Source organism: Leptidea sinapis, chromosome 12 (genome assembly GCF_905404315.1).
Source record: "Leptidea sinapis chromosome 12, ilLepSina1.1, whole genome shotgun sequence".
Classification (NCBI taxonomy): Eukaryota; Metazoa; Arthropoda; class Insecta; order Lepidoptera; family Pieridae; genus Leptidea; species Leptidea sinapis.
In genome coordinates, this window is record NC_066276.1 from 7,105,444 (window position 1) to 7,120,325 (window position 14,882).

Sequence of the window (14,882 nt, forward strand, 5' to 3'; positions counted from 1 at the left end):
CTGCCGCCGAATTCCACCTTCGCACGACACGCCACAAGTTAAGATATCATCCCCACCATTTGGATGTCCTCCACAGTGCGGTTTTCAAGGAGCTTTCTTCCTCGTACTACAAAGTTGTGGAATGAGCTTCCTTGTGTGGTGTTTCCAGGACGATACGACATGGGTACCTTCAAAAAAAGTGCGTACACCTTTTTTAAAGGCCGGCAACACTCTTGTGATTCCTCTGGTGTTGTAAGAGAGTCTGGGCGGCGGTGATCACTTAACACCAGGTGACCCGTACGCTCGTTTGTCATCCTATTCTTTAAAAAAAATATGACAGTCAGAGACGAGACGAGCAGGACGTTCAGTTGATGGTCATTGATACGCCCTGCCCATGTAATACTGTAATACACTTAAATCACTGTAGTGCAGTACTGCTCAAGATTCTTGAAAAACCCATAAATTCTGAGCAGCACTACAATTGCGCTTGTCACCTTGAGACATACGATGTTAAGTCTCATTTGCCCAGTAATTCCACTAGCTACGGCACACTTTAAGGCGAAACACAATGATGCTTACACATTACTGCTTCACGGCAGAAATAGGCGCCGTTGTGGTATCCATAATCTAGCCGGCATCCGTGTAAAGGATCCTCCCACTGGTACTTAGAAACCTGTCCTATTATTCGAAGTCTTCAAACTGATGACATTAACAATTGTGATGAATGCGTCTATATATTCAGGGTGCCAGTTTAATGATCAGCAAATGAGACAGTCTATCTTAAGCTTAAAATGCCGAATGCAGAGTGATGTTATTGAGGTAGCATATTATTTTTAAAGAAAAAAATGTCAAGGCTATGTGAAGAGATCCTGCACACATCAGGCATTGTATCATTAGTATTTGTCCACTTTATGATATAAAAAAAAATACTCAAGATCATAAGACAGAAATGAAAACTTCATCAAAACAAAATTGAATTTTCTTTGATTAACATTGGGGGAGTGTTACACATTTATGCAAAACAATTTTATTAATACGAAATACATGTTTTTTTGTTTTATATAACATTTAAAATATATGAATGTATATAATATATTATGATTGTGTGTAAATTACTCTTGTTCTGCTTAATCGTTGCCTCTTTGCCTTTACCTGAACGAACGTGACAGCTTAGACTCATTCAATATCCACAAAAAACCTACAGAAGCTGTCACTTGAAAAGACGTGTGACAAATACAATTACAAGAGGGGTTAGAGAGAGAGTAATGCTTAGACTCTTGTAGTAGTTGATTGATAATGGTGGAAGCTTCATCACTCTAAGCCTTAGACCCCTGGTGTTGAGGATGTATATGTGCGGTTACCAATTCCCATAATGCCTTTACCCTTTTGCCCGCTCTTATTTATAAAAAAAAACGAGTGTGCTTTAGACCACACAAATTGTTCAAGAACGAAATGAAATTGCGAATTAATCAAGAAATCACCGTTCGCGTAACGCTAGCGTTCGCCACGGATTCACCAGCTTACTCAATCAAGAAATAGTTAACCTATTGTTATGTTTAAGAAGTTGATGAAACGTCTTGTAAAATTAATCTAAGCTGTATAGAACGGTAAAATATATTTACAGTAGTTGTGTTTGCTGTGATCGTCAAACAAAAGTTTCACTTCTTGATATGGCCAGGTTCATAAACGTAGGCATTATACAGATGAGTGAAATGTACTAAGGAATTTAACACGTTGATGTTTGGATTGTAGCGGATCTCCGGATCAGTTTGGTGACGGATGTTGTACGTTCTCATTCAAGATGATATAACACTCAAACTTTATATGGCACACTTTTTTGTTTGCGAGCAAATATGTGCTGGTAATACACGAGGCTACTTGATCTTTTGTGTCAAAGGCGTTGGTATTTAGGCTACCTTGACTTGAGGAATTTAATTGTGTCAGGTGGTCATATGAGATTAGTTTGGTATGCAGTGTTTGTTGCTGGTGACTCCTAAAGTTTATTTCGCATTCCTGCACGTTGTTCAAAGAGTACAGAGTTACTATACGCTTATGCAATTATATTATGTGTGTTAAAATGGAGTAGATATGACTGTGACTGATGTAAACACCCTGAAATTTTCAGGAAACACACTCACACAAAAACAAAGTGATTGGCGTATCGTGAGTGTAATACGTAGCTGTCGTGCACACTAAAGTAATACACATGGCCTGTTGTAGTGCGTTGCCTAAAAGCAAAAGGCTCTATCAAGACGTATAAACTATCTATATTTTAGGTAACAAAACCTGTGTCAGAAGGTCCCTTTTTTTCGACTTCGTCCGTGTAGATAAAGGGTTTTTAAAAATAATAAGCAAGTTTGGAATTCGAGATGTCCTAGTCCCGTTTTCGCTCCCGTTCCCAACATATTATATGAATCTTATTTCGAGGAAGTTTGCTATGGCAAACTAAACTTACTATTGGTACCTATACTTATAGCTCATCGACGTGAATTTCAGTTTTTCACAAGCCATGGATATTTCCGGGATAAAATGTAGCCTACGTCCTTTCCCAAGCTCTAGTCTATCGCTGTCCCAAATTTCAACAAAATCAGTTCAGTAGCTTCGGCGTAAAAGCATAACAAACAAACTCACATTCATATGAATAATATTGGTAGGGATTCTGCTTATGGTAAAATGTCTTTTAATGACTATAAGTGATAAAAGTATGTGATATATCACCAAGATTCGGATTCCATAGTTTCTCAATACCTAATCCATAATCAAGAAATGAAAGAGACTAAGCACATTTCATCATGGAATATGTATTTAAACGCCTTTTGGAATACGGAACATACAACATATTATGATCTGAGTAACGCATCCCAAAAACGAGTATCGTAATACGTTACGATCCCAATTCAAATTCGAACGATTGGCTCAGTGGAAGAGCACTCGCACGGAACGCGAGAGGGCGCAGTTTCGAGTCCCGCATCGTTCATATTTTGTTTTCAAATTTAATTTATGCATTTATCTAACGTTAAAAATGCAAGAATCTCAGCGGGATTCTATTTTTTAATAATATTTCGTCACAGTATAATAAAAAATTATTATTAAATAGACTGGGGGCGGTCGCTTCATTCCAATCTGTTGTATCATTAATGATAATTTCATAAGAATGACATAGCGCTAGTCAGATGTCTCATATCCATGTTAATTAGCATACTTATTTAATGTTAATTAATAGAATCCTCTGTTGTTGCGAAGTGTTAACCGATGAGATAACAGTAATCGATACTCGATGTGTTAAAATAAAAGTGTTAACGATTAATCGCACCGATCAATATCTCCAAATGATCGATAATAGCCATCGGAAGACACCTGGAAAGTAGGATAGATCGTGAGCTCGCTAATTATTAGATACTATTACGCTTAGGATTGCGACAGTCATTTGTCACATTATTGCGAATCTACCTGAGTTTATGGCTATTAATCAAGCCGAGCCAGCGAGATTGTTTGTTTTGTTACGTCATCAATCGAGCAATATGTTTATCTTGAGAATTCGTTGTGCAACGATCACTTAAGTGTTTTAAATTAGCCAACGCTAATATCCATTTCGTCGCTATCGCAACCGCGTTGGAATATTCTTTTATTATTCGTAACGGGGATGCAATAAACGAAGGATCTGTTTCTGATCGAGTTCCGTTCGAGATTGAAAATGGTAGTAGTGGCGATAATCTAGTCAGAAGCAGTTTACTGTTGTGTATGAGGTCTAAGAATGGAGGTAATTTGGTATACGTATCTGCTAATAGCCAACTTTTTTAGATAACTACATTCGCCACGTGAACATTGCATCAAAGTCAAAATATGTATAATCTTAAAAATGGTTGAATCTTGATAAATACGGCATTACAGGTGTTAATAATTATCATAACAATGGTAGATTATGGCCTTAGAAAAATGCCAGTATATTTTTGACGTGAAACTTCTTTAGCATCGTTGTGATTTGAAAGTCGATGAAACAAAAAAGCGACAACAGCGAGAAAATAGAAAAATAGGAAGCATTATACAGTGTTTTGATACCAGGCGATCATAGTTGTAGAGAAGATTGTCTTATGTATGACGCGAGTATATTTGACGTCATGCGCACGACATATTGTGACATAGACACCAGGAGAACATATATGTGATAGCTGTGATAGTAATGTCTTTTATAGCGGTTGAAATCATGTGTCATTATAGCAACATGTACCAGGACTTCATATGCAGTTTAGAGGTTCATGCACAATGCAGGTTTCACTTCTTACATGTGTACTTTGTACGCACGAAATATACTTTTTCGTATTATATAAATTCCTCATTATTTTAATGTAATTGAGCATTGAGTATTTGAAAACTTTGTACGATGTACGCAAAAATTCTTTTAAAAAGCTTTCATCGGAAGCATTTTAGGTGTAAAGCATTTATGCCTTTATACTTTTTCTACAGAACTTATCTAACTATTAATAATATTTGTACTTATTTGTTCGATCCGACTTAGTTTAAATGGTAATAACAATAGGCATAAAAGTATGCACATGAAGTATTTTTTTTTTTTAGTATTATGAACGCAATGCGTTTCACCGTTATTTATTAGATTCGCGACTCGAGATGTTCGTCGCGCTCATAAAACCAACAATTTTATTGCTTTACCTCGACCATAGTAAATTAGGCTCTTGGATAAATAGGCTCGTAATATGAAAATTACCTATTTCACATTTAATGTTCATGTTAGAAATACTTCACAACTTATTTAAAATTAGATAGTGACAAAGAACTAGCTATAAACAGAGTCTCAAAATACCACTTCAACGATGAATACAAAAAAATCTTTTTTTTTATGAAAATAAAAGACGAGACGATCACGACGTTTAGCTGATGGTAACTGATACGCCTTGCCCATTACAATGCAATGCCGCTCAGGTTTCTTGAAAAACCCAAAAATTTTGAGTGGCACTACAATTGCGCTCGTCACCTTGAGACATAAGATCTTAAGTCTTATTTGCCCAGTAATGTCACTAGCTACTTTTACTTACTTACTTTCAGACCGAAACACAGTATTGCTTACACTATACTGCGTCGCGGCAGAAATAGGCGCCGTTGTGGCATTCATTATCTAGCCGGCATCCTGTGCAAAGGAGCCTCCCACTGGTGAAAAAATTCTAAACCAAAACAGTAAAAAATCCTTATCAGATAACTTCCTAGTAATGCCAATATTAAAAACATATTGTTACACTAAAGACGATTACAGTAAAGAAACAGAAATAAATCTAGATTCTCGGTAGCTTATCGGTAGTCAGTAGTTAACTTTGTATCGAGAATTCAAGTTATCTGTCTTACAAGTATAATAACAGTCTAATATTTCTACGAAATGAATTTACTATGTAGGTACTGTCTCGTCAAATAGATATATTTTTATTTATAAAAATATACGTTTACATAGAATATAACTGGAACGGAAAGTCTACTATAACCTACTCACTAAGAATTACACACACAAACACACACACACACACATACATTCACATTTTATTTATTTTTTTAAATTTGTTTCGTTTGTCATTGTCATTTGTCGAGGAATCACTGACCCCGAAGATACAGTTTTAACTAGTTTCGGGGTCAGAGGTCTTTTAATATCACTGCAAAACCTCTTTTAATATCACTGCAAAACCGTTTTTCAATGTTCAATGTATTGTTACAATTAGCGATAAAAAGATGTAAATAATTGGTATTATGTAATAAATATTGTACATTTAGTAATTTAAGTTATTTGCTGTGAGTGTAAAAGAAAATGAAATAAAGTATTATTACTGATAAATCTATATTGAAGTTATACTTCTTTAGGCGCGTTATGAAAAAAATATGAGAATTAAATTTTAAGATGCGCGCGCATCACTGTAACACAAAAGTTGGTTCCTAAAATATTGTGACATTTGCGTTATTCGTTATTTTTATCGGTTTCTTCGTCCAATATTAGTACAGGCAAAGGGTTCAAGCCCATGCAGCCGTAGATTTGGTTGCAGAAGAATTTGCCAGAAAGAACTCGTTTTTAAGAATTAACCTTTAAATTACTACTAAAACTCGTTATATTAAGTGTCAATTCCTTTATTTTGATTTCTGCAAAGTAGGGCCTAATTCAAAAAAAATCTTAAAACTCTTTCAGTCAAAGCGAATCGTTTCATAGATAGCTAACAGCAGTAAATCATCATTCGCTTGTTATTAAATAATCTTCGTTCGATAATCGTTAAATTATTATGGGCAATGGATCGTATAAAATCGTCTGAGAGTCAGGGGTCAAAGTGGCAAAGTGAAAAACGCCCCATCGATCATAAGTTACTTCCGCGCGACTCAAAGACGATGATACTCCGAAGATAATTCGCTCTATTGAATTTATCACAACATCGCATCGAAAGCAACAGATATGAATTGCTGGAAAGGGCAACATTCAATAAGTCACGAGACTTTGCTTGAAGTTCGAATCTTGTGAAAATTTATTGAGATTGTGAGATATTAAAGGATACGTCAGCATGGATGGAATCACTTGATTGTACGTGATAACCTACAGTCAATAGACTTGACTAACAATACTTTTTTTTTTTGTCCTCCACAAACGAGCGTACGGGTCACCTGTTGTTAAGTGATCACCGCCGCTCACTCTCTCTTGCAACACCAGAGGAATCACAGGAGCGTTGCCGGCCTTTAAGGAAGGTGTACGCGCTTTTTTTTGAAAGTACTCATGTCGTATCGTCCCGGAAACACCGCACAAGGAAGTTCATTCCACAGCTTTGTAGTACGTGGAAGAAAGCTCCTTGTAAACCGCACTGTGGAGGACCGCCACACATCCAGATGGTGAGGATGATATCCTAACTTGTGGCGTGTCGTGCGAAGGTGGAATTCGGCGGCAGGAATAAGGTAAAACAGCTCTTCGGAACACTCCCCGTGATAAATGCGGTAGAAGACACACAATGAAGCGACGTCTCTACGCAACGCCAAGTGATCCAGCCGTTCACAGAGTACTGGGTCCCCGACAATTCGGTTCTGCTCTGCGTTGCACGCGGTCAAATGGATCGAGCTGATACTGGGGTGCGCCAGACCAGAGATGACAGCAATACTCCATGTGTAGCCGAACCTGCGCTTTGTACAGCGCTAGAATGTGGGCCGGCTTGAAGTATTGCGGTGCTCTATTAATGACGCCCAGTTTCTTTGAAGCCAATTTGGCTTTGCCCTCCAGATGGCCACGGAATTGGCAATCGCTCGAGATTTCAAGACCCAGTATTCCGATACTAGGCGAGGCTTTTAGGGAAGTGTTGACGAAAAGCGGTGATGCGAATATACTACTAGTAATTGGGGTAGATAGGTGCATCCGAGTGATGGAGAGTTTCTAGCTGAACCATAATATAAAGTCTTAACTACAGGGCTAGTGCTAGGCCTTGGTTTGTTATTCTCCGAATTTATTAAAAATAATTTAGATAAAAAAGAAAAAACCACTGGAAAAATATGTATCTCGGGGAACCGTTACACATTGTCTGTTATTTGATAGGTTATTAGTTCTATATATTATTTGTGTGTATTTGATGGCTCGGAATATTACAGAAGAATAAACCGAAAACCTGAAGTCCAAGTTGAAATATTTCTCTCTCAGGGCTAAAACTGAATGCCATAATGTTTGAAACAGTAGCAATATGTCGTGAATTTTATTAGGAAAAGTAAAGAGAAAGCATGAAGGCATTCTTTAACAATCTCTGAAGAATATAATTTCCGTGGTCATATCTACATGTTATAAAGGAAGCAAGTAGCCTTTCTCATAAAGGGGAAGCCTTGGACGATGGAATATAATGGACATCAACTTACAACGTCCTTATGCTATATTGAATCCCTGCACTCACTCCACACGCATTAACTTGATCGAAACACTTTATCCGAGTCACATTACATCAAAATTACCAACTTTATTCAGATGGTTCTGGGGCTGCTGTTATATCGAAAAAATTTGGCCGTCTTTGTGCCATTTGGTGTCGAGACACTAGGCCCAAAGGCACGGAGAATATACAGAGTGAACTGTCAACAAAAGTACTAAGTACGAAAGTACACATCCTCGTAATTATAGCATAAATTTTAATGTCATCATATCAAATATCAAAGTTATAACCATTGTTAGGTTTTGAATAAATATAATACAATAATTACTTTATTCATTTAGGTCAAACAATGACAATGAATGTCAAAAATGATACATTTTATCATTCACCACCACCTCAGAATAGGTTGAGCTATGATGAAAAGAAGTGACAAGAAACTCATTGTCACTCTTAAATCAAACTTTACAGCCTAATCATCTTGAAATTTATTTTAATTTAATGATACAAAATAAAATAATATTTAAACCTAACGACTTCCTTCAGTAAATATAAAATAGAATAAATATAATAACTTATCAGTACATTTTTCCAACCCATTTATAATAACTACCTATTATTTGGTGTACGTATTAACATTCTAAATTATAATTTTAATGTCAATTAATTTAGTATTTTCTTTAATTAACGCGAGTTTTACACATTTAAATAAAACACTTTTAAAAGGATTAAAACGCGTGTAATTGTAACTGTTTTTTTTTACATTCGATTTTTGCATAATAGTTCATTTTTAGTGTTATTTTAGTTAACTCGACGCTTCAAGACCATTTCAAATCTTGTTTTCAGGGGGACTGCAGATGAAATAAGTCAAGGTAGTATTTTTTTGTCACAGGGACTTGTTTTGTGAAATTTAGCGCCATTTGTTGCGTCGGAGGTGGTATTTCTGTACACAGATTGTTTTTGGCAAAATTTACTGACAGTATCTTACTCAAAAATCTAATGCAAAAAAACAGTTACAATTAGACGCGTTTTAATCCTTTAAAAAGTATTTTATTTAAATGCCAATTAAGCTATTTTTCGGTATAAATAAAGCACTGTTTTCTTACCATTTATCGAACGAATCTTTCAAATCTAAAATAAATTTGCAAAACAAAAGGTAACAATTTCTTATCCAGTAGTTCATTTTCTATGTAATCTATTACCACAATTCTTCAAAGCAAATCTAACGTTCACAACACTTTCTATTCAAGACACTTCTGCCTTTGACACAGTGATTTCCTCTGTCAAATAAGTAGGCACTTACTTGCTTCTTACTAAGTACCTATTGAATAACACAATAAGTTAAATTCAAAATAGTAGAAGTTTACATTAGCATTAGTACGATTGTTACAGTAATTATACAAATGATTTGAGTTTTCTTTAGTGTTAATTCCGCCAATTTTTGTCTTTAAACAATTTTTGTCTTCGAGTGGCAGTGCCAGTCTAGTGCCAGATTTTGGTGAGACATCACGTCCTGGGGATGCCTCGTGTAGTGGCGAAACACGTGTCGAATTGTTTAAAGACAAATATTGGCGGAATTAACACTAAAGAAAACTCAAATCATTTGTATAATTATGGATTTCCGCAAAGTAACGCCTACTTCAATAATTTTTTTTTGTTACAGTGTTTTTTGTATGTCATTTAGAAAGCGAATCATTATTACAATTAGCATGATAATTAAAAACAACAAAAGATACATTATAATTTAATTCTTTTTCTTTCCTATGTTTGAAATCAAAAAGTATAATTTGAACTAAAAGTAAAAATTAAAATTTCAATGCCAGATATTTTAATAACTCATTAATTAACAGCATTAATTAACGTGTATTTCAATAAAACACTGCAATAAAGTTGCATTAAGAGCAGTCGCGTGAGACGTAAGTAATGTTTTACTGTTAAATAGTTACGAATGGCGCCGGCGCCGACTAAACTGACATTTACACGGGACCTTGCACGGAACAATTTACGAACAATAAGCCTGTCACACATTCCCGGAACGTGCGATGTTCGAAGTTCGAACCTATGCGACATTAGCCTCATCGACCTCCAATTCCACAAGTTAAAATCCGTTTAATAAGTGTCACATGAATCACCGTAAGGCAGAATCCTATTGCGATCAAATGAATTCTTGCATTCCTTGTGTGTTGTCCACAGATGACTGAAAACAAATGCCAACTATCAAGCGTTTATTGTATTCACATCGTTTTTTTTACTAGCTGATGCCCGCGACTTCGTACGCATTTTTATAAATAATAGGCAAGCTTGGAATCGGCGATTATCTCATGTCCTATTCTAGTTCCGGTTCCCATTTTCGCTGCCGTTCCCAACATATTAAATTAATCTTATTTCGAGAAAGATTTCTATTGCAAACTAAACCTACTTTTGGTATAGCTATAGCTTCACGTCAATTATAGTTTTTCACCACGGGAACCATGAATTTTTCCGGAATAAAATGTAGCCTATGTTCTTTTTCAAGCTCTAGTCTATCGCTGTACAAAATGTCATCAAAACCGGTTCAGTAGCTCCGGCGTAAAAGCGTAACAAACAAACTTGCATTCACATTTAATATATTAGTAGGGATGTACAACATGGTAGATTTCAGTATATTAATTACAGTTAAGTTGTGAAACAGTAATACTTATTTCTATTTCACATATAGGTATGTCGTTAATTCTAGTCATTTCGAAAAAAAATCGAATAATTAAATTAGAGGAATATTCATGAGTGAAACAAGTATAGTTAATATTTACTCCCAATTGTCGCACCTATCAGCGTGATGAAAATTTATACATAAAATGTTATTTATGAACATAAATTATGTTATACGTAAACTAAATGCTCTTTTTTATCTTAATTTGTTGATAAGAATTGCAATTATGTGCATACATAAATACATACCTTCGAGAGTTTTTATAGACGTCATTCCGAATGGAATCAACAATCGCTCATAATTAAAGAGCTTTATCAAGAATTAACATGTTTTTGAACTTGTTAATTCTTCATCGCTGCCGTCCAACACCAGCACAAAAATTAATTTTTCAATTATTCAAAGAAACCATCACATCTTTCACACTGCTTTTTATCATTCTTTGTACGAGTAAGTATATGCAAAGCTGCCTAATTACAAAATGCATTACAATAGCTGTTGATTGCTAACCTAATAAATGCTCGTTTTTCTGTAAGAATGAATTTAAAATAGGAAAAACAGTTACCTATCGATGAAAGGGTATTATACCAAGTTGGTATCAGTAGGCAAACTATCAAAAATCTCTAAGAAAAAGGCGATTCACTCGATTGTATGAAACGTGCAGTCATTGATAGATTAACATCTGTCGGTTATAATATTTTTAAAAACGTAGATGGGCGAAATCCACTACGTTTAAACCAACTGTTCGCTTTCAAACTTAGCCGGATTATACTTCGCGGAATTTTAATTACTATTTCAAATGTCAAAGTTCACAGCACGTTTCATACTAAACTAAATTTCAATTTTTACTTAGGCAGTCCCACCTCTTATTACGTAGTATTTACATCTTCTTTGTCTGTAGGTATGTGATTTCATATATGGCTGCTATCATAACCGTTAATATAAAAATACCCTCACATTAGTCATTTGCATTGAATCCATATATCTCTGGGCTTCATTTCTTATGGCTATTCATCTTTTATCAACATCGGATATCTGATGCAAGTAGAAGCCATTAGTATCTTTTATCTAAAGGCAGGATTCTTATCTGACGATATCAGGGCTCCCATTAAATAGGCTTTTTGTTTCATATTAAATTTGATTTATGTATTCTACTTATCTTAAGACAGAAACAAATATTAAGCTAATCTTATTTAATTTGCTAAAACTAATTGATAACTAAACAATTTGTTATGTTACGACAAACGCAATTTAAATTTTGTTTTCAAATTTTATTTCTGTTCTGCAAAATTAAATTTTGTTTTCAAATTTTATTTCTGTATTAATCCTAGAAGTGAGGGTTATCACTTTAAAAATATAACAAATTATTTAGATTAGCAAGAGCGACATCTCAAATCAATTTCCTAATATGCAAATATTGAGGTTGAGCAGGTTATCAATTGTAAAGTAGATCCTGTAGATGAAGCCACAACATGAGAGTTGAACAAAGCATACAAGATTTTATGACGATATGTCACTCGAACGGTTAGCTCAGTTGGGATATTTGTCCCGCATCGTTCATAAAATTTTGTTTTCAAATTTTATTTACGTAATTGGTAACTTACGGATTGCTATGTTGGAAGAACATGAACATGCCTTGAATTATTCCGGATTGCTATTTTACATGGGAGTCGATTTATGAAATACGAGCGCTCGAATTTAAGGACGAGTAGTTGAGAATAATAGTCACAAATGACCATTGGTCACAATTATTTTCACATGAATCCAGTAATACGTATTTTAGCACGCTTTTATTAGCTTGCATGTAACGGAACCAAAGAACGTGATTTTTACGCACTTTTAAAAATTGTATTGAAGTGAATCTTCGCATACTTATCAAGGAGTGATGAGAATACGATATTTTAAATAGTCGGTCCCACTTTTTTTAGCTTAGTGTATATATCTAAATAGTGTATCCCATTGTCCTTACCAGAATCGTCAGGATTATTTTTTTATTTTCTATATCCGGTATTGTCATTTTGCGAAAGACCAAAGCATGTGCTACAACACACAACAGAGCACAAAGTCAACCGTGCTGGCTGCAGGCGAAGCCGTCTAGCAGTGTCAATAGTCCTAAATAAATAAGTCCTTACTTAGGTCATTATTTTCTTTAAATTTTTTAAGTTATATTGTGTATTTTAAATAAAAGTTGTGTATTTATTATTATATATTAATGGACATCGATAAATTGAGTATGAGTTACGTATACTTATATTATATTATAACGACGCCTTTAGAATACGAATAAAAAATACGCATAAAAACAAAACAAAAAATATCGAACCACCGAATTTGCATAGAACGAGGCTAGGAACTACAAATAATAACCAACCAGATTGGATGGCCCAGTCATGTAGTCCTAGTAGAGGAATCACTGCCGAAACTTCAAAGAAGCTTCGAAGCAATGGCTGGTAGATTTGGAGGGAAAAGGTCTAAACGTGAAACGACAGAAAACTGATGTGCATAATATAGGTCTGCAATATCTCTGAAAGCGATCCCCTGAAACCCATTGATAAGGTAGAGGAATTCAAATATATCGGGGCCGTTATTAACACTAAAGCCAATATCCTAAGTGATATTCAAAATTGAATAAAAACAAGATGGCTAAATTGGGAATCTATTACCAGTGTTCTATGTGACGCAAAAATGCCAATTGAAACTAAGGGCACCGTATACAAACGAGCAGTGAGACCAGCTTTGCTCAACAGATCTGAAAACTGGGGAATGAAAAACTGTGACGACCAAAAAATGCACGTCACTGAAATGAGAATGTTGCGTTGGTCTGGAAGTGTTACTGGGTCAGACAAAATTCGGAATGAGTATATCCGAGGCACCTTTAAAATTGCAGCTATACATCATAAAATGCAAGAAGGCCCTTTACGCTGGTAAGGCCATGTAATGCGTAGCAACGAGCACCACATGACGAGACGAGTCATGGATATGGATAAGGGCAAGAGAGGCAAAGGCCACCCACCAACTACCTGGACTAGAACCATTGATAAGGACTTGACCATGCTAGGCCTAACGCTAGCAATTTTTTACTGAGACGAGCAGGACGTGTAGCTAATGGTTATTGGTACGCCCTGCCCATTACAATTAATTCAGGATTCTTAATAAAGCCAAAAATTCTGAGCGGCACTACAAATAGAGAATGCGCTAGGGCAATAAATATATTTTATTGGATGCCCCAGTCACAGTAACAAACTCGTTATTGGCACTGATCTTATTATAGCGGCCAGTTAAAAGTGTTGCAATGTCACTGAACCGGTATTTCCCGCAAATGCGTCAGTCACCATTAGGTAACAATCAGCCGGATCTACGTGCTCATTAAGAGAAAAAAAGATTCTATCGCAGACAATAGAGCACTCGACGAAGTGATAGTGATAGTCGAGATACTGAGGCGAAATGATGGCGATCGATAAATGACCAATAAACCTAGAGCTCCATTTTACTATTGGGTATAAGACCACAGGGATCAAAAAGAATTCGAAAGGAATAAATTTTGAGAAAATAAATGCCTTTTAGGGATTCAGTTCGCATTAAAATATGTTAAAAAAATAATGGGCCAGAAAAAAATTTATATAAAAATAAAATAAAATCATTATAACTTGTAACAAAATATACAGATTTGAAATTGGAGGTCAACGTGAATAATGTGAAAATATAGTGCAATGTTAATGTGAATTATATTGATCCTGGGTAGCAAATACATTTATTTAATTTGTTTAATGAGATCTCATCCATGAGAAAACCATATGTCTTTAACTTGCTGTAAGATTGTGCGCGACAAATTTACGAATAACTCAATATCGCACCAACCGATTTCGATGATTCTTGTAAAGAACTCTCACCAAACTATCTTTGTACTTCAACGATAGTTTGGTGAGAGTTTGGTTAGGTTCTGATTATGGGATCCATGACAAAGTAACGGAACTCTTCAATTCTTAGGTGCTAATTTTCTATCGTTTTGGAATAGTGTTTAAGTCGGTTGTTTTTTTGTTATTTTTTTTTCCTTTTATAATACAAAAGTTAATTTTATTATCATTTTAATAACAATCTAGCTTTAACTTAATTTCCGAAGGAGACTAAAACTAAGAAAGTATCAGTTAGCGCTATTAATATTGTCTCTTTTAACTGAAAGATTAATTTATTTTGAGTTTTCGGCATCCACAAAATGGCAAGCCTTAGCTCATGAGCTCCTGCATATTTTGAATGATTTTTACGACTAAATCCGTCTTAAGGTTACGATGAAGGTTTCTTAAAAAACAACCGACTTAAAAAACTATTTCAAATCAATAGAAATATGT